This window comes from Vombatus ursinus, unplaced genomic scaffold (genome assembly GCF_900497805.2).
Source record: "Vombatus ursinus unplaced genomic scaffold, bare-nosed wombat genome assembly UNPS02010548.1, whole genome shotgun sequence".
Lineage (NCBI taxonomy): Eukaryota > Metazoa > Chordata > Mammalia > Diprotodontia > Vombatidae > Vombatus > Vombatus ursinus.
Window position 1 is genome coordinate 16,235,835 of NW_020950326.1, and position 19,860 is coordinate 16,255,694.

Sequence of the window (19,860 nt, forward strand, 5' to 3'; positions counted from 1 at the left end):
TGGGTCCTCCGATATCCCGGCAACCTTCCGGAGACAGTGAGGTAATGGAGGAAGAATGTACGGAGTCCTCCAGAGGCCCATCCACCCTCCTACAACCAGGAGAAACCATAGAGAAGAGACAGCTTCTCGCGCGAAGGAATTATTGCTACAAAAGCGCTACTCCGGTATGAGTCACATGACTAGAGTTGGCCCACCTTATTGGTCCGTGGTGAACACGGGGAGTTGGAGGTTGTTATTCGATTGCTCCCCCGCCAAGGCGACGGTTTTACTTTGGAATTAAGGCTCCACCCCAACACCGACCCCGGAAGATACCAGTGGGAGGGGTTTAATTGCTCACCGGAAGGTGGAGAGTGTGGACTACAGCTCCCGACATTCAAAGTGGCGAGTACGGCGCAGCGCATGTCGGCCTTTGTAGTTTGGTCCATGAGAGTTACATCCCGGGAGTTGTAGTGTGAGCCCGCGGGCAGTGCGGTGGGAAGTGGGTTCATTGTCCTGCCTTGCAGCCCGTGCTTGTGTCTCCCGAGCCCCAGACCCGCGAAGCCGAGGCGGCCGACGAGGCATCCCAGGAGCGAAGGGCTGGCCGGAGGTAGAGTAAGCTGTCTCAGCTGAGTCCAAGGACGGACGCCGGGTTTGCCTTTCTGAGTAGGTTGGTCCTCAGCCCGGCTCCAACACGTGCGTTGCACATCCATCCCCGGGATGCGGCAGCGAGCGGACCTCACCCCACCGTCCTTTTTCACAAAGCGGGGGAGCAGTGACCAGGTATCCGTAAGTGACTTACCCAAGGTCACGCAGGCAGTGTTCACGTCAGGTTCTGGAACCCTGAACCCTTCAGACCCCCCGGAGTCTGCTCCCACCGTGAGCTGGGGGCCCATCTCTGCGTCTCTTTACCAGCTCTGCCTTGTTCACTGTGCCCTTAAATTTGGCAGCAGGGGCGTGGCCTGGGGGTGGTGCAAAAGTCGTCTCTGGTCGGGGGTAACTAGGCTACTCCCTACTAGCTGAGTGTGACCTTGGGCGAGTCAGTTAACTCTCATTTGCAGGATGGGCAGTATAAGTATTGTTGTCTGTCTTACAGAATTAGGAAAACACTTTACTTTCAGAAAACCACAATGCAAACGGGAGCAGTTGTTTTTATTGGTCAGAAGAGGAATAAATCGATTTTCTGGAGCACAGGAATTGAGCTGACTAAATAATACTTCACTCACTTCCCTGCTAATTCTCCTAAAAGGGACTTCAGTACAGGTCAGTTCATTTGACTGTGTGTGACGTATTTTAAGGTAAATTTAGGAAAAGGAAATAAGAGTTTGCTATTATGAGGGGAAAATATAGTGCAAGAGTTTGGGGAAGGCAGTTTTTAGGGGATCTAGAAGCAAAGGGAGGCCACATTTTTGGAGCCTAGAATTGCATTCATAAAACTATGAGAAGAACGATTCCCTATACATGTATCAGGGCTTTAGAGGATGCTCTCGATTTGCATTTTGGCATTCTTACTGCTTTACGAAGAAATAATGAAAATGTTTGTCTTCTAAGACCAAGAACAAGTGTCTAGTAAAAAAAATGCAAATCATATGTAATAGTAAAGCTTTCCAACAAAATACTTCTGCTCTAGAATACACAATGCAAAGAGTCAGTCTCTTCTATAATGAATGAAGAAAAATCATTAGAGTAGATTTTAAGCAATTATATTAAGGAAAAGGGCAAAAGAAGCAACCAAGAGGGTTTAGTATAACCTCTTAATTGCTGAGGTCAGAAAGGAAAATCAGCTAATTTTTTTCTTAATACTTAAAAAAATCCTCTCCCCCTTTTTAATCTTAACAAATATTAGATAAAACGAGTACTTACCTACATACATTAGGGCAGAAAGGGGTGTACATGAAACTGAATACACCTTACTTTTCTTTTTAGCCTCTATAATAATTCAACATATTATTTTTATAGCTGCCCTTCTTGTCTATGATTTCTTCTGTTCTCTTCCAAACAATTCTTTTGCAGAAGAGAGTATAATTTCTAGAAAGCTGTTTCTACAAGTGTACTGTATTTTTGTGACAGGCTTGCTGACCCCATCATTTGTTAAGGCCACATAAGCAGTCTTCTAACCTTCTTTGTCTTTGCATGACAAACTATTGGATGATCCTTCTGGACCATGGCCAAAAGTGTGTGAGGCAACAATCCAGAAGCCAGTTTTTCTGTGTGTGGGCAAAAGGCCAGGTCCTAACAAAGTAATCAGAATAAATTTGAAATACTGAAGGTCTTTCCAATAGAAAAAAAGTCTTAAAGCAGGAAAGGAAGTATTTGCCGTCTGAGAAAGAGACATAGTTTATTGCTCCCAAGGCAGTACTGCAGTCATTAAATAGCACAATGATAAGGGGAGTTAGTATTGCTCCCAGGTTATCACTGTTCAGAGTGCCAGGAGGCTTTAAAATGATGGTGCTGAAACTGGATTCTGCTCAACACCAAATTAAAAGAAAATCATGCTTTGAACGATCAAAAAATAGACACAAAAGAGCTCAGAAATAAAGCAAGGTTAAGAGGTTGTTGATTTTAGAGTTTATAAGTGATGCTTAAGACAAAATTATCAAGGAAATAGGCAGATGTGACTTTAAGGCCCTTTACTGTGAGTAACTCAGGGGTGCTAGAGTAGGACGAGTAAATGGAGTGCTAACAATAAGAAGCACTGTGTATAAAGGGAAAGCTGTACAGCTTTCTGAAAAATAATGGGTCCTAACAGTCATTCAACTTTTTAGTGTCCCAGTCCTATTTACAAAGTGATAATAAAACTTTTTCATGTAGTAAGGAAAAACCTACCTGCCTTTTCACCTGCTAAACTTTTACAGAAAATGGTAATGAACAAAGTAATATATTTGTCTTTTTTCCATTTCCTATTTTTCATGATGATTTATTTGAATAGATCAAGTGGTAGCTATTGCAGGTGTAGGCAGTGTCTTCATATTTTTATTCGAACTAGTAAATGATCCAGCCATACAATATGGGCAGCTTTTGCATTATTCCCACATTAATTACAAGTCATTTAGTTTCTTCTTTTTTAATTATATCCTGTGGGGTGCTATGTGTAGCACATAGTCTGTTTAGTACCTGATTCTCCTCTGGAAAAAAAGTATTTATAACCTATGAGCAGAAAGCTTCTGGCTTCTGTAAGCCTTGTTTCTCAAAGCTGAACCATATTTTCCAGCCCTTTGTTTTTTTCTATCTTTGCTATCCCCATCTTCATTTTGAAGTCACTACATATGCAGGTGTATGCTTGTGTAAAGTGCCTTTCACAGTTTCTTTTTCTATAACAGATATTGGCAGGTAAGTTGCACTTATCTCTATGATGGTGTTTTTACTTATGCTAATAATGAACAATAAAAATGACATGACTGGGCACTTCATGAAATTATTTTTTTTTGTTTTCTTGGGGTTCATGTTGAAGCCAACTACCAATTCCTTTGTTTGCTCATCCAAGGAGAGCTTTAGAAGCATTCTTTTTGTATAGTTTCAACTTCTCTTTGTCTTGTAGTTTTGTTAATCATTAAAGTATCAACAGTGAAGTGGCCCAGCTCTTCTAAACATATTAGTTTGTCACTGGATAAAGATCGTATGGTTAGGTTATGACAGTTGTTATGGATTCTTACCACCCTATGCCACCACTCCATCACCATCACTGAGGAAGGGAGCCAAATAGGACTGAGGGCCATTTGAATTTTTTTCCTTTTATTTCTAATTACAGAAGTGGTTGTCATTTCAAAAATACTCAAACAAGCCTATATCACCAAAAGGATAGCCTACTGAGTATTACACTCTATACTCATCATAGGCATTAGACAACAGACTTATTTAATCCTTGGGACTATACTCAAAGGTTTTCCAGAATGGAAGACTCTGCTGGTCCTTTTGCTTTGGCATAATTTTTCTGATCCCAGGTTCTCTTCCATACCACAGTGAGACCCTGGAATAGAACTTTGTGAAAGCCTAACAATTCATACAAGAAAAACTAAGTGGATGGGAAAATGTCCATTTTCCAGATGATGACATGTAGTTGGAAGGCCACTCTCATTGAATTAATGTCAGAGCTATCTTAAATGCTCACACAGAAAGATAAAGATTGAGTAGGCAGGGAGAGGAGAAATTTACCATTAGAAAGTGATAGATAGGCAGTTTCCTATGGGAGAATATGAATAAGAATTGATGACAAAAGCCGGCATTTACATCATGTTTCAAAGTTGGCAAAGTGCTTTATGTTAACTTATTTGATGTCACAACAACTGTGTAGAATAGATGCTATTTTTATCCCCATTTTAAATATGAGGAAACTGAGGCACATATAGGCTAAATGACTTGCTCCTGGTCACACAGCTAGTAAGTGTCTAACGTCATATTTGAACTCAGGTCTTCCTGACTCCAAGCCCAACACCCTAACTGTTGCACTGCCTACTGGACAGAATGAAAAGTTGTGGAATGGTTACAGTCTGCACCGACAGAACTATCTACAGATTTGATCAAGGATTCACTGCAGTTCTGAAGAGGCACGTTAAAAAAAAAAGACGAGAAAATCTGCCACTTTTATATTTTTATGCTTTCTCTGTGAGCAGAGATAGGGGTTGGGAAGTACGTCGTAGGAAAATACCTGCAAACCTGGCTACGTCAAGATAAAATACCAAACATTCAGTGAACAAAGAGTCTGAATCCCAGTGCAATGCGACGCATTCATACAGACTTTGCATTGTGAAAATTCTTCCCTCCAACTATGTGAATCTCCACCTTGTACACTGCTCAGCTTACATCCTTGCTCCTCAGTAAAACCTCGAATGGTAATTGGCGTGAGCAACCTTTTCTTCCCCTGGAACTCCTATAGCTACTCTTAATGTAATGTCTCTACCATTCACTCAACACTTAACAAGTGCTACCTTGTATTACAATTTGTGAAAAGTTATCTTATTATTATTATTAGATAAGGAAGGGGAGGCACCACATCTTATGTTTAGAATTGCAGGATTTAGAGCCAGAAGGGACCTATCATTTGCTCCAATCCCTTCATTTTTACACTTGCCCAAAGTAGTGCAGAGAATCAGGAGTAGGAGCAGAATATGAAACCTCAAATCCAGAATTCTATCCACTGTGCCACACTGCCTCTTCTATTGCTGTGATAAAATCTGAGTGTTCACAAATGTGCAATTAGTTCGACTAGTGGGATGACAAAAAAATTAATTCAGTGACTTGAAATTTGATTCTCTAACCCAGGAGTGGGTTACCAATTGAGGAAGGGGGCACTGATGTACTTAAAAAATGAGATTTTTTTTAATTGATAAATTTATTTTTAGATTGCTTAAATTTCCCACTGCATCCATCCTGCTGTCCTCTCCCCGAACAGCCCTTATAAGGAAAAAAAAACCAACGAAAACATTTTTTAAGAAAAAGAGAAAGAGGAAAAAATTCAGCAAAAACCAGTACATTGAAAAATTCTGACATAGGCGATATTCCATGCATATCTGAAAATGCACTTCAGCCTTAGAGTTACAATGGCTCCAGAATTATCATCTATTCAGGTTTTTTTTTTCCTCTGAATAGGCCAGAAATCAAGATTGGTGTCTGCCTAGTTTCTCTCCTTAACTCCATTCCCACATTACGAACTGCCTGGTCGCCCGCTGCAGCTGGATGTTCTGTATGCATCTCCAACGCCACACGTATAAAACGGAGCTCATTGTCTTTCCCCTTAAATTCCCCTCTTCCTCATTTTCCTATTTTTGTTGAGGGTGCCGTCATCCTTTGTGTCACTTAGGTTTGCAACCTTGGGGTTGTCCTTCACTCTTTCCTTTCCCTTGTACCTCTTATCTACAGTCAGTTGCTAAGTCTTATAGATACTTCACACCTCCCCTTAGAAGCATCCCCTTTTCTTCACTCAGGTCCACATTACCTCTTGTGTGGATTATTACTGTGGCTTCCTACTTAGTCTACCTCTGCAGAGTTGCCAAATCTGATGTTCCTAACTCGTAGGTCTGACAGAATCCCAGGCTCATCAAGGTCCAGTGGCTCCCCTTTGCTTTGAGAATAAACTAAGTCTTCTGTTTGACTTATAAAGCCTTTCATATTCTGACTCTGGTCTGCATTTCTAGGATTATTGGACATTGCTGTCATGCACTGTATGTTCCAGCCAAACTGGTGTAGTTACTGTTCTTCACATATAAGAGCTATCTTCCATATACCTGCCGTTGTGCAGGCTAGTTCCTGTTCCTGGAACGCTTTCCCCCCTCACCTCCGCTTTACAAAGGCCCTAATTTTCTTCACATTTTAACTCAAGTGCCACCTCTTACAGCAAGCCTGTCCTGATCAATCCATTTGCTAGTGCCCCATTCCCTGAAAATTACTATGTGTTCATATGTACTCTTTAGCATAAGTGGTGTCAAGTAGAACATAAGCTTTCTGAGGGCATGTACAACATAGTAGAGAAAGCTAGGAAGTAAAAGTGAATAGCTCCTGGGTGAGGAAAAAGCAGAAATACTTAAGTAAATGTATATAGATATCCATACACATTTATCTACACCAGGGGTGGGGAACCTGGGACCTTGAGGCTTCATGTGGCCCTCCAGGTCCTCAAGTGCAGCCTGAATCCAAACTTTGAGGCCGCAGGTCCCCACCCCTGATCTATATACTACATATAGATATAAAGCAAAAACAATTGCTAATTTTATTTCTTCATCTGTAGCTGGAAAGGGGGAGGAGAGAGATGGGGTGGGATATAAATACCTTTATATTCATCAAACCCCCACCCCCCAGCAGTGTTTCTCAACTACAGGCTAGTCAACTCAATCCTTAGAATGTATCACGTTGAAACAACATGTTTACTCTAAAAATGTATGGAAATGTATTGGATCTTATCAAACTAAAGATGAGGATATTGAGGCAACAAATGATGACAGCCGGAAGGAGAGCTAACACACACACTGGTTATAAGAGAAAGGATCCAAAGGGAGTTCAGCATGGGAGAACTACAGACTGAACCTTACATATGGTGGAGATGTTAGCTACTGTAAAAAAAGAAAAAAAGTCAACTGTCTAAGTTCAGAACGGGGAGGCAGTGTAGGATAGTTCATCTAAAAAAGTTCTAGGCGTTTCAGGGGACTGCATGCAAGCCCAATGAATGGGACTTAGTATGAGTGAGAGCAGCTGAAAAAAATGAGTTTGCTCAGGTGACGCTGAGAAACGGAATGGCCGGGAGGGATCCGAGACACATCACGTCCACTTCTGTGGACATTTGAAGAAGGACAATGACAAGCTGTAGGACATTCGGAGGACGAGAGCTCCCAGGAGGGTGAGAGAGCCAGAGGCTGTGCTATGCGAAGGAAGAATACTGGCCGAAGGAACTGGGGATGTTTATCCTGGCAGAGACTCAAGGAAGCTTGGAGTTATCCAAGTATAAAATACCTGTATAAAGGCTGTTTTGTGGGAAAAAAGGATTATGCATGTTCTGCTTGGCCCCAGAGAGCCGAACTAGGAGCAGTGGGTGACAGTTACAGTGAGGCATGTTTAATTTTTAGGTATGATATAAGAAAAAACTTCCTAATAATTAGTGCTGTTCCAAAGTGGCACAGGTGGCTTTAGGAAGTAGTGAGTTCCCCATTACTGGGGGTCTTCAGACAGAAGCAGAAGTGCCCCCTGTCAGCATGATGCTGAGAGTGTTCAGGTCTGAGGTGGGGTAGCTGGCCTGAGGTCCCTTCCCGTCAGAGATTCTGGATGCTATGATGTTTATGTTTTTCCTCCTCTAATGCTTGTAAGTAAACCTAAAAAGCTTTTTTTGGCCCGTGAAGATGCTTTCACTGTTTTTCTTTTTCACCAGCCTCCCACTCTTCTCTCTTTTTTTGTAAACAGCTTTATCCCTATGTTTAGCTAACAATTTAAAAATTTTGTTTCTTAATCTGTAGCCAGAAAAGGGGAGGGGTGGAATATAACTTGTTTGTAAGGGATTACTGATCCCTGAAAATGGAAAAACTGGTTTAATGAGTTCAGGCAGCTCTCTCTTTCCTCTTCCAAAAAAGATTTGGAGCTATTGTAATAGAATTTAAAGATTTGATTAAGTTATCTCAGTTTCACATTATCTGTGGTGGTCCCGTGATAATGCCAGTTTTTTTCCTCCCCCTGTACAGAGCAATGGAATTAAGATTTTCCAGACTTGCAGAATAGACTAAACATAAATTTATCACTGTGGTTCAGGTAGCCTTCTTGCTTTTCTTACTTGCCTTCCTGTCTTAAGTAACCATTCTCCTTGGTACATTTGTCTTTAACCTTAGCCTTCCAAGGCTCAAAAAAGGCACTCAAATTGCGCTTCTAGTAACCAGTTCAACTAGGCTGAAATTTCTGAGGAATCAGATAAGGAAATGGGAGTCTATAAAATCAAAGAAAACAGGTCTTGGAGACCACCTAGTAAAACAGGACCTATTTCAAGTAGGTACTAAATCTCTTTTCACTGAAGTCAGTTCCAGATTGAGTGGGTTTTTTTAAAGTCAGTCTTTTTTTTCTGTACATCTATGGTATCAAACCAGTTTTACACTTGGTTATACTGGGTCTTTCATTGTCAAATTGTCTCAAACACATTAACCTTGTACCACTCCCCCCCCCCAAAAAAAAAGGCAAAACAAAAACAAAAGACTCCTTGAGGGCAACAGTTCTTTTTAAGAAAATATCCCTAGTGTGGGTAGGTTAATTGACCCAGGAAAGGAATCTACACTAGTGGCAACTTTTAAAAACCGTTTTTGTCTGTGTGTCTGCTAATCCTAGTGGTTGTTTTGGGAGGTTAGGAAGGGTAGGGATAAAAAGGAGATGCAAACAATCCAGAAAACCATCTTGGTAGCATCCTTGCTTGTTTCAAGACTTTTAGGGGAAAGAGCTGGCTCTTCAGCCAGAACAGAGCCATTATCATCGAAGTTACTTAGTGGACTGCCTTTTTGTTCCTTTGCAATTCAAGCCTCCCAAGCTACTTCACTTTGGAAGGAGGAGAAGAAACATTTGACAACCTTGTTCTCCTATGTTTTTAAACAGTTTAAAGATGATCGAGATGCATTGTGTGGGTCTTAAGGTCTGAAAGCCTCATTTGTGTTGGATTTCATCAACTTGAGAGAATTAAGAGATTAAAAAGCCAGAGACAAACTAAATTTTGGTTGGAGGTGGGTGGGTGAGTGATAGATTAACTTCTCTTTCTGAGTAGGCAGGAGACAGAAATATGTAAGAGGTCCCAGCGTCTAAATTGAGCAGATAGTAAAGGCAGAGCTATTGTTGTTCCATCATGGAGCTGAGTCAAAAATACTTCCGTGCGTAAAGGCTGGAAAAACCACATTTTCTCCTTGCCAAAACATGAATTTGTGGGTTGTGTACGCGTGTGTTCACTCGTACCTTTTTTTGTTGTTGTTGCTTTTGGCCTCATACCTTACTGGGAACAAATGGAAAAAAAAAGTAAGCACTCCCATCTTTTTATGCCCCCTTCTTTGTTCTACTGCTAACTCAAAACTTGAATTTGTACAGATTATTTTGTTTATTTGTTGTTGTTTTTTAAAGACTGGGTCTCCCCATCTCACCTGGGCTGGAAGTATAAGGGCTGATCACAGCTGTCCCACTTCTAATTGGTACTGGAGCATAGACAAACTGTGAACACCCCTCCTTAGGCAGTCTGGTGGCCCCCTGCTTCTGAGGGTTCACCATATTAATGTGGAATTTAGGAACTTGTGCAGATATCTGATTGCGATAGCCCACAGCAGCTTAGATCTCCTAAGTTTAAGAGATTCGCTAGCCCTCAACCTTCCAAGTAGCTGGTATTTCAGGTGTTTATTACCCTGCCTTGCCTAGTGGCATGGTGTTACATAATCTCAGAGTTGGAAAGAACCTCAGAAGGCGTGTAGCTCAACCCAGTACTGAACAATTTTGTTGTTGTTCAGTTGTGTCTGATTCTTTGTGACCCCATTTGGGGTTTTCTTGGCAAAGATACTAGAATGCTTTGCCATTTCCTTTTCCAGCTCATTTTACAGATGAGAAAATTGAGGCAAACAGGATAAAGTGACTTGCCCAGGGTCACATAGCTAGCAAGTGTCTGAGTGAACAGTTTTACAACATCCTTAACAGATGGTTTTCTAGCTTCTGTGTGAGAGAATCTTCCAGTGTGGCCTATTACACATTTTCTATTTATTCATCATATGAAATAAAAGCTGAGCTCCAATGTGAAGAGAAGTGAGATTGAATTCTGTCTCCAATTCTTAATCCATGTGTGAAGCTTCTGTTTCCTCATCTGTAAAACAAAGATAATAATACCTATGTCCAGCTCAAGAACTATGATCCTACTTCATGTTTGTTGGGAAGACCTAATAAGATAATGTATATGAAGCACTTTGTAAATCTTTGTTCAGTCCTGTCTGACTCTCTGAGACCCCATGGACCATAGCACACCAGTGTTGTCTGTGGGGTTTTCTTGGCAAGGATAACTGGAGCAGTTTTTCATCTCTTTCTTCAGTTGATTAAGGCAAACAGAAGTTAAAGTGAGTTAGCCAGGGCCACACGAGTGTCTCAGGCCAGATTTGAACTGTAGGGCTTCTGAGCCCAGGCCCAGCACTTTATCCACTGAGCCACACAGCAGGCCTCCTTAACTTTGTGTGAGTTAATTTTGAACAGGTTATGAAAAGACATTGACAAGAAGAGTAGAAGGGTTGAGATCTGTACTGGTGATGGAAACATCAATATCAGTGAGATTGTGAAAGCACCAAAGTATGAAAGGTTGGACTGGCAAATCCAATGAGGAAGTACAGCAAAAGTTGTCACGAAACCATTTTAATGGTGGGGAATTGACCTTGCATCAGTAACCAGTCATGTCTCATAGGAGAGGCAGTTACAGCCTCTAGAATCACAGCCTTGAATATTGTTAGAATTTCCCTAAAAAACAGGCAGGTGCTAGAGATAACTTTGGTGCAACCACCAATGGCATACATGGACATGAGCCCTGGGTTGAGGTAGGGGAAATCTCCAAAGCATTGGTTTTCAGAGTGTGGTCTGGAGACCCCAAGGGGGTCCTTGAGACCCTTTTATGGAGTTTGTGAAGGTCAAAACTGTTTTCGTAATAATACTAAGAACTTTTAATTTCTGTTATGGCAAATATTGATTGATATAAACCCATATAAACAGAAACTCTTTGAGGGGGGGTCCTTAATAATTTTCAAGAATGTAAAGGGGTCTTGAGACCAAAAAGTTTGAGAACTACTACTCTAAAGATTTAGACGCTTGCTAGCAGTGTGACCCTGGGCAAGTCACTTAACCCCGATTGCCTCACCAAAAAGCAAAATAAATAAATATTTAGAAACTAACGAAACTAAGGTAGTATACCTTGAGGAAACCCCAATCCAACTTAACATTTACTTGCTTAATTGACCCTCAGTCACCTCAGTCTAGGACTGTTGCAACAGCTTGTGGGTAGGTTTGCCTACCTCAAGTCTTTCCCCTCTCCAGTCATCCTTCATTCAGCCGCCAAAGCATTTTCCCTGAGCGGAGGTCCAGCCATGTAACTTCCACCCTCTTCAAGTCTAGTGCTTTCCCTCTTTTAATTCCCAGGTTATCCTATGTATAATGTATTTGTATGTGTTTACTTGTCTGTTCCATTAGACTGAGAGCTCCTTGAGGGCAGAGATTGTCTTTTGCCTTTTTTTGTATCTCAATGCTATATAATAATAATAATAATGTATCTCTTCATGCACAGTACCTGGCATGTGGTAGGTACTTGATAAATGTTTATTGACTGAGTGACTACACATGGTATCAAATAAATTGGGAATCCAGACCAGAAAGAAAAAGACTTATGGAAGGTCCAAGAACAGCAAGGAAAGCCCTAATTAAAAAAAAAAAAAAGAAAAAAGAAATGTGATGAAAGGGAGAAGTTTCAGAATAGGTCACTAATAGATAGACAGTAATTTAAAACATTATATTGAGGAAATTTCTGTGCTAGAAAGGTAAGGAAAATAGGCAAATGAAAAAGAATACTTGTATTTTAGTGAATAGTCATGAATCTCTTATTAAAGAGCAAAGTTGGAATGTATTTTAGAGATCACTCCTCTAATTCTTAATGGGGAAATTGAGATTGAGATTGAGAGAAGCTAAATGACTTTCCTAAAGTTCACACACACACACAAATTAATGGCAGAGTGAGGTTTCATTTCTTCTGACTACCAGCCCAGTGCTTTCTACTGTGTTATACTGCTTCCCATTCTTTAATATATTTTTCGTTTAGGTTCATTAAACAGCTGATACTGGTCCCTTTGAACGTGACTTGATAAATTTGTGTAACCATGTTAAGGGGCTTAACAGTTTCTTTGTTTGCACCTATTATTTTCAGTACAACCTAACCCCAAAGTATAGAAGTGAACTTCTTTCTTCCTACTCACAGAGTTTGAGTTTTACCACCTTTTAATTTGAAAAGAAGCCAGCAGTGTGGACCCAACTTGGAGACTTCTCAGCTGCTATTTTACTTGTCTAGCATCTCTTCCAGAACTAGAAGAGATTGATAAGAAAAGGAATAAAAGATGAAGAAAGGACCATTAGTTACCAACACTTTTACCAAACCTATGTATGATCCAGGAGATATTCTGACTAGATATTAGTGACATTCTATCCCTTATCCTTTTATTTCATTTTTCATTTTCATTTAATTTTGTCATCTGGTTCATATTTTGGCTTTAAAGTACCTAAATCAGAATTCAAATATCATTTGTATATAAGATTTTATAGGGAAAAATTGTACCTTTAGAAAAAGCAGAGTTTTCCCAAAGAGGAATAACTTTAAGATACAGGCTAGGCCTCAATTTTTTGCTATAATTACATTTAAAATAAAGAATTATTATACCTGATTTAAATTGGAACCAGTACTTAAAGTTGGATGGTTATTCCACCAAGAAAATCGTAAAGGCCAAGGACTTAGGATCTTTTTGCCTCTCCTAATAGACCTTCAAACACAGGCAGCATGGAATAATGAAATCCACTGGGTAGTGGCAGTCAGGAGGCCTGGTTGTGCCGCTGTTGAGGTGTGTCACCTGGGTCAACTCCTTTAATCTCTTTGAGCCTCAGTTCTCTCATGTGGAAAAAGACTTGGACTAGATAATCTCATTGTTCTTTCTCAGCTCTAACATTCTGTGACTGTGATTCACGTTAATTGGGGGGATGAAGACTTGCTTTTAAGCGTCATTTCTTAAAGCCATGGTTGTGGCTGGGTTAGCTTCATGCTGAGCCATTATCCTGTGGTTGGCCAATTGCTCACAAAATGGAATTGTAGTAAACCATTTCTAGCCTAACATGGCACTGGCTAAGGCAGGCTGACTATTGTTACATATTTTCCATCAGTCTTACAAACCTTCTTGCCTTCTGTTCGAAATAAAGTGGAAAAAATCAGAAGAAAAGCCTCTTATCTAAATCTACTGGGACTAAATGTCACTCTGGGGCTGGAATAAGGACAAGCAACCAGGCAGGGCTGATTGCAACTATATTTTAGAAGCTAATTGCAAGTAAAATGAAAGGAGTTTAAGTGTCTATACTACTTGAAATTCTAGAGATTGAAGTTTCAAAATGAAAGCCAGTCCCTATGATACAAACAAGCACTTTGCGTTATGACAACAGGTAGCTAATAGATCATTTACTGTTCCAAAAGGGAAGAGTTCAGACTGGGGCTAATTCTAGACCCCTCTTATACGTCAATATAAGTATTTATAAGCCATAAGCAACCTAGAGGATAGAAAGGGTACCCATACTCCCACATACTCTTTTTTTTAGAAAATTCAAGTTTAAGAACAATCTTCTGGTAATAAAGATTGAAATTTTTTGGAGGGGTGGGGTGGGCGACGCAATTGGAGTTAAGTAACTAGCCCAAAGTCACACAGCTAGTAAATGTCAAGTGTCTGGTCTGAGATCAGCTTTGAGCTCAGGCCCTCCTGATTCCAGCGCCAGTGCTCTATTCACTGCACCACCCAGCTGCTCCTGAAATTTTTTTTTATAAAAAATACTATATTATCTGCCAACATTAACAGACTTCAAGAATTCAGTTATTGGCTGTGTTGTGAATTTCGTAGTTTAGAGAGAAAGCCATGTTACTCAGAGGAGCTTTTGCATTTCCAGGAGCATTCCTTACCTGGACTTCTCTCTAAAGCAGGGGTTCTTAAACACTTTTTGTGGCATGGATCCCTTTGGCATTCTGGTGAAGGCTTTGGACGTCTTCTCAGAAGTGTTTTTAAACACATAAAATACATAGGGCTAACAAGGAAACCACTTGTATTGAAATAGCTATAAAAATAATAAAAATTAAAGTTCATGTTACTCCCAAGATAAGAACCCTTGCTCTAAAATATACTGAAGAAATCTCAGCCCTTTAAGTGGCTGAGAATCCAAGGTTGGAGATGCAAATTTTCCTGCTATAGAAAGATAAAGAAATATGGGAGTAGAGTGCTGAAGATTGGGTCAGACACATGCAGTTTGTCAGCTTGTTTTCCTTACCTGTTTTTCTTTGTTATAAGGAAGAATTTCTTTTATGATTTGGGGTTGTAGTGGGGAGTCACAGTGATATTAAAAAAAAAATCCTTAAAGTGTCAATCAAATACACATTTTTTTAAAAGGTGAGAAGCATACAGATTCAGCCAGTGTCTTTAAATGACTCATGACCATTCAGTAGAGCTCATCCAGGGTGGCCACTGTTTCTTTCCAGGAAGTGGGGACGGAGGAAAGTAGACATTCCAGTTTTGATATATGAAAAGTACTGGCCGGGTGGTGTAGGATCATAGACTGAAAACCAAAAGGGCCCTTAGAAGCCTTCAAATCCAGTCCCTTAATTTCTGAGGCCCAAAGAAATGACCTGCCAAAGGTCACTCAAATAGCTAAGTAGCTGAGCTGGAACTTGAACCAAGGTCTTTCTGATGTGTGGGCACAGGTGAGAAGCCAGGATTGTTTCTTTTGCCCACCTGGAATGGAAAACCAATTGTCACTAAGAAAAAAATCACAGATGACATCTGGAGAATGGGACAAAATAACAACAAAAGGATGGGAACTAAGAACAAAACTCCAGAGATGAGACTCTGGGGAAGAGGCCTTTTTAAAACACAAAACCAAAGACCCCCAAAACTGTAACATTGACATATACATTTATTCAGTACTGGGAACATAGTAAGCACTCAATAGATGATTGACTGAAAAAACCAAAAATATTTCATTCACACCTCTACTGAAATTGAAATAGGGCAAAGTAGTCTTACCAGTTTAAATACGCATTTGTTAAGAAGGGAAAAATTGCTTAAGAAGTCAGGTTAGAAAAAATAGGATTAATTCTTTTGGCATAAACTGCTGGCTTATTGGAAGTCTATCAACTCTCTAAGGTCACTAAAACATGTAGTGTACTCATAGCGGACTAATTTACTTAATAGCCCCCAGGGGCTTGAAGGAGTTAATATATCTCCCTCAACGGAGCAATTTATAGCCAACTCTCCATTATGTGTGCTAATGAAGGGAAACATGAGCAAATGAAATCCATAGATAATCTCCATATTTGATTTTAGCCAACAATTCTACCTTCTCTCTCATGAGAACTGCTAAAGAACAGACTGAATTGAAATCAGTTTTCATATTTTCTCTGTCTACTACTGCTATCTGATGGAGGGGGTCAGATGAGCAGGTCAGGTAAGACAGACAGACTTACCACAAAAGGCATCAGCCTATGAATGGGTAATTGCCATCTTCTCACTGGCGTCAGTTAATGCAGATTCCAGAGATGCTAGGATTATTAATTTATACCACTGTAGCTTCCAAATATTAGCAGCTCTGTTAACTTACCACTTTTCATGCATTATCTCATTTGATCCGAACCATAACCCTCTGAGGTAGGTGTTAGTATAGTTTCATAGTTAAGGAAACTAATGTTCAAAGTCATACAGCTTGCAAGTGGCAGGGTCAGGACTGGAATCTAGGTTGTCCACTTCCAAGTTCAGTGCTTTTTCTGGTACACTGTGCTGGTGCCTTATTGTAACAGAATAATTTGAAATTAGTTATCTCTCATATCAAGAAGTTAACAGGCAGGACTTGGACAGCCTAAAAAAAAAAAGAACTTTAAAAGTACAATGTGTCCTAAAAATCTTAGTGCAGTTTTAAGCTTTAATAACTTTAGAATGCTACCAACTTAGAAAAAAAAAACCCACTTCATTTGAAAGTTTAATTATTTACATTTATTTAATGTTTATTTGGTTATGTGAATTTTAAATAGATTTTTAATTTTCACAAGATGGGACACCCTGTCATTATGTATCCCATGTGTGACAGTTTTTGAATGTCACTTTGTCAGTCAATAAAGATGGTCCTCTTGCTCAGCCATTATAATCACCTGGTTTGTCTCCATTAGACTTTTTCTTGTAGGTTCACATCAAAACTGTCATAAGTGTTTCAAAACCTCATTTTTTGGATGCTGTCAAGGCTAAGATTTCCAATGCAGTCCTTTCAGTAAGCAGCCACTGATGAAAATTTTTACAAAATTTGAAAATCGACTGAAGTGATGTATAGCATAGAATTGTTATGTTGAATTTTAACAGGAAACATCAGTAATTTAAAATTTCTAATAACCTCTCAAATGTCAGTTTTTGTACATTCGTAATATTTATTTCTGAAGTTTATTAAAGCTTAAAACTGTACTAAGACTTTTCTTTTGGGACACCCTATGTATTCAGAGTGATCCATTCACTTAGAGCCTTTGCTCTCTTTAGGATTGGCGATCTAAATGGAAAGTTAGCCACCTTTCCAAGAAATGCCTCTGTAATTTTACCCTCAAGGCAGCTATTAGCAATTGAAGCTGGCATGTCTTCACATAAAGTTATTATTGGCAATAATTGTGCCAAAGCCACTACTGCCAAAAGTAGCCACCCCAAATGACCTTAAAAAAATTAAGCTAATGACAATTTTATGTAGTATGGAAGTTGTTCCATTTTATTTAAGGCCAATACAAACTTTTCCTTGTCTTTCCAGTTTATGTCAGAGTCGACATTCAATCCAAAACTATGGATCAATATTTTTTCCCCATTAAAGTATGTTTTTCTAGTCATTTTGGAAAATAAGCTCATACTAAAGCCCCAGAAAAAACCCATAGGTATAAATATTTGATGGCATACTTTGGCTCACCCAAGCTGATGATGATAATTCCTTTTTCCTATGTACATGTTTTTCTCTCATGGAACTTGGTCTTTGCAAGGGTTAGAACACTCGTGTTGTATTTGTGCATTTATTTGTTTCCATTTATTAATGGAGTTGGCTTGGAAGCCATGACTACCTGGGTTCAAGTCCAGCTTCTGACACATCCAGGCTCTGTGACCCTGGACAAGTCACTCAACCTCTCAGTGTCCTGGTCACTTCTCTTAGAATAAAAATTGCAAAGGAGGTGTTGATCTACACTAGTAAAGGGAGTCTCCTGATTTGTATTTCCTTATGCCAGTGAAATCAAAGGTCCATTCCAAACTCCACCCCAAAGCATTATATGTGTGTGTGTGTATGTATGCATATGTATATACACATATGTGCATATGTATATGTGTATATATGTACACACACAGACACTCTCACAGGATGTCCCAAAGTCTTAGTGCAATCTTAAGCTTTAATAAACCTATTACTCTAAGGATGTGTATACACACACACAAATTATATATGGCCCTTTGTTATATTATAGACAGTAAGAGGGAAAAAAAGAACAAAATACCAGATTCAAAAAACGTCAAGAGGACCACCTCTGTTGACTGTCTGGGATTATAGAGCTGGAAGGGATATTAGAGTATATTTTCCAAACCCCTTATTTTACAGATGGGGAAACTAAGGCCCAGTGACTTGTTGTTAAGTAGCAAAGCCAGAGATTTAAACCCAGATCTTCTAACTTCCAACCTAGAGTTATTTCTACCATAACACCCTGCTTTATGCTGCAGTGTAAGATCTGAATGACAGAGACATCAACTGGCTCGTTATTTTTCCTTCTTTTGAACCATGTGCTTCTGCAAAGGAGATATTAGTGCCACCAGAAAAAATGTATTTAGGGCTAGGAAAATGGGTCACCAAATGCTATTCCCATTCAATGCTCAGTCTTTTTTGGTGATTCCTAATAAAGGAATTGGCTGTTACAGTTTTTTAACTTTTTGCCTTCTAGGAACCAGTTCACAGGATGTTAGAGATATAGTAGGTACAAAGCACGTTTTTTTAAAGTTAGTTTGGTTTTAAGTTAGTTTGGTTTTTTTTTTTGCATTAAGAAAAATTAACTAATTTGTTAACACTAATAATTTCAAAACGAAATAAGAGGGGACAGCTAGGTGGCACAGCAGATAAAGCTCCAGCCTTGGAGTCAGGTGGCCCCAGACAGTTGATGCTTACTAGCTGTGTGACATTGGGTAAGTCACTTAACCCCGATTGCCTCATCAAAAAAAAAAAAGTTTAAAAAAATGAAATAAGAAGCCAAGACTAACTAGATATGACTTTGGTTAAAATTACATGGTTATCTGTGAAATTGAAGCTGCCATAACCTCCTGCCAATAAAAAAAAAATCAGTTTCTGGACAGTATTATTGAAAATTTGGAAAACCTTGAAATAAAAAAAAACCTGACACCCCTCAACCCTTGAAAAAATCTAGGCAAACTAGCTTTGTGACCTATATCATGTCTTCTTTTTGTAAGTGGGGAACTGCTCAGTGCCCACTCTCCTGCACAACATAGTTTTAGGGGGGTGGGCTCTCATTTTGTGCCTGAGAAGTCCTGTCTGAAGTTCCACAGCATTGACAGGATCTGTAGATTGTGTTCAAATCACTTGTTTTATATAAAAAAAAATATAGTAAGTCACCAAATCTGACAAGAACTCATTCTGTTGCAATGAAATCTAGGGTAATTACATTTGACAGAACTTGTAAAAACAAAAATGAAAGCCAGCAGGTAAGAAAAGCCAGTTTACCAAAGCTAAGGCATCTCATTCTTCTCTAAGAGAATGTTAATTTATCCTAAGGCCTAGTCTAACCCAAGGAGCTTGAGCTGATGAAAACTGGTGACTATCACATTGATGAACTTGAGATGTACTATACCCAAAGCAGGTAGGTGCTGTATGTAACAAAGCACTTGCGTTTGGTTACATTTCCTGCTAAATAGGGTGGGATAGGTATTATCAAAGTAAAGAATTACTCTATTGTTATTCCATAGCACTAATTGATTATGGTTTGATGCTGGTAAAGTGAGTCATTTCTACTTTATTTTTGTAGGGGTACAGCCATCTACTTAAGGAATAAAGAAATAAGGATAAATAGTGACAACTAATAGCAAATTATCAGCTTATTTTTCCAGGTACTATGGGCATGCCAAAATAGTACTCTATGCACTGGAGGCATAGAAATACTTAGTGAATATAAAATATATAAGAAAATAATGTTTTTATGTTGAAACTTGGGCTTTGCCTTTCTTTCCAACTTTTTCCTTACTACTTTCCTATGAAAAGCCTCATTTTGACTAAACTGGCCTACTTTTTGTTCCAGGGAATGACCACTGCCTTATTGCTGCCGTGCCTTGGGGTAGGACATGCCAGGAATGCTCCTTCTTCCGCTCCTCCTCTTTGCTTGTCTAAATCTTTAAAGTCCCATTCAAGTCTTAATCTTTTTCTTTTTGCTGAGGCAATTGGGGTTAAATGACTTGCCCAGACTCACACAGCTAGTGTTATGTGTCTGAGGCTGGATTTGAACTCGGGTCCTCCTGATTCCAGAGCCAGTGCTCTATCCACTGCGCCACCTACCTGCCCCAAAGTCTTAATCTTTTCTATAAATCTTTACCCAACTGCTCTTGACCTCGGATATTCATCCCTTTTTTGGGA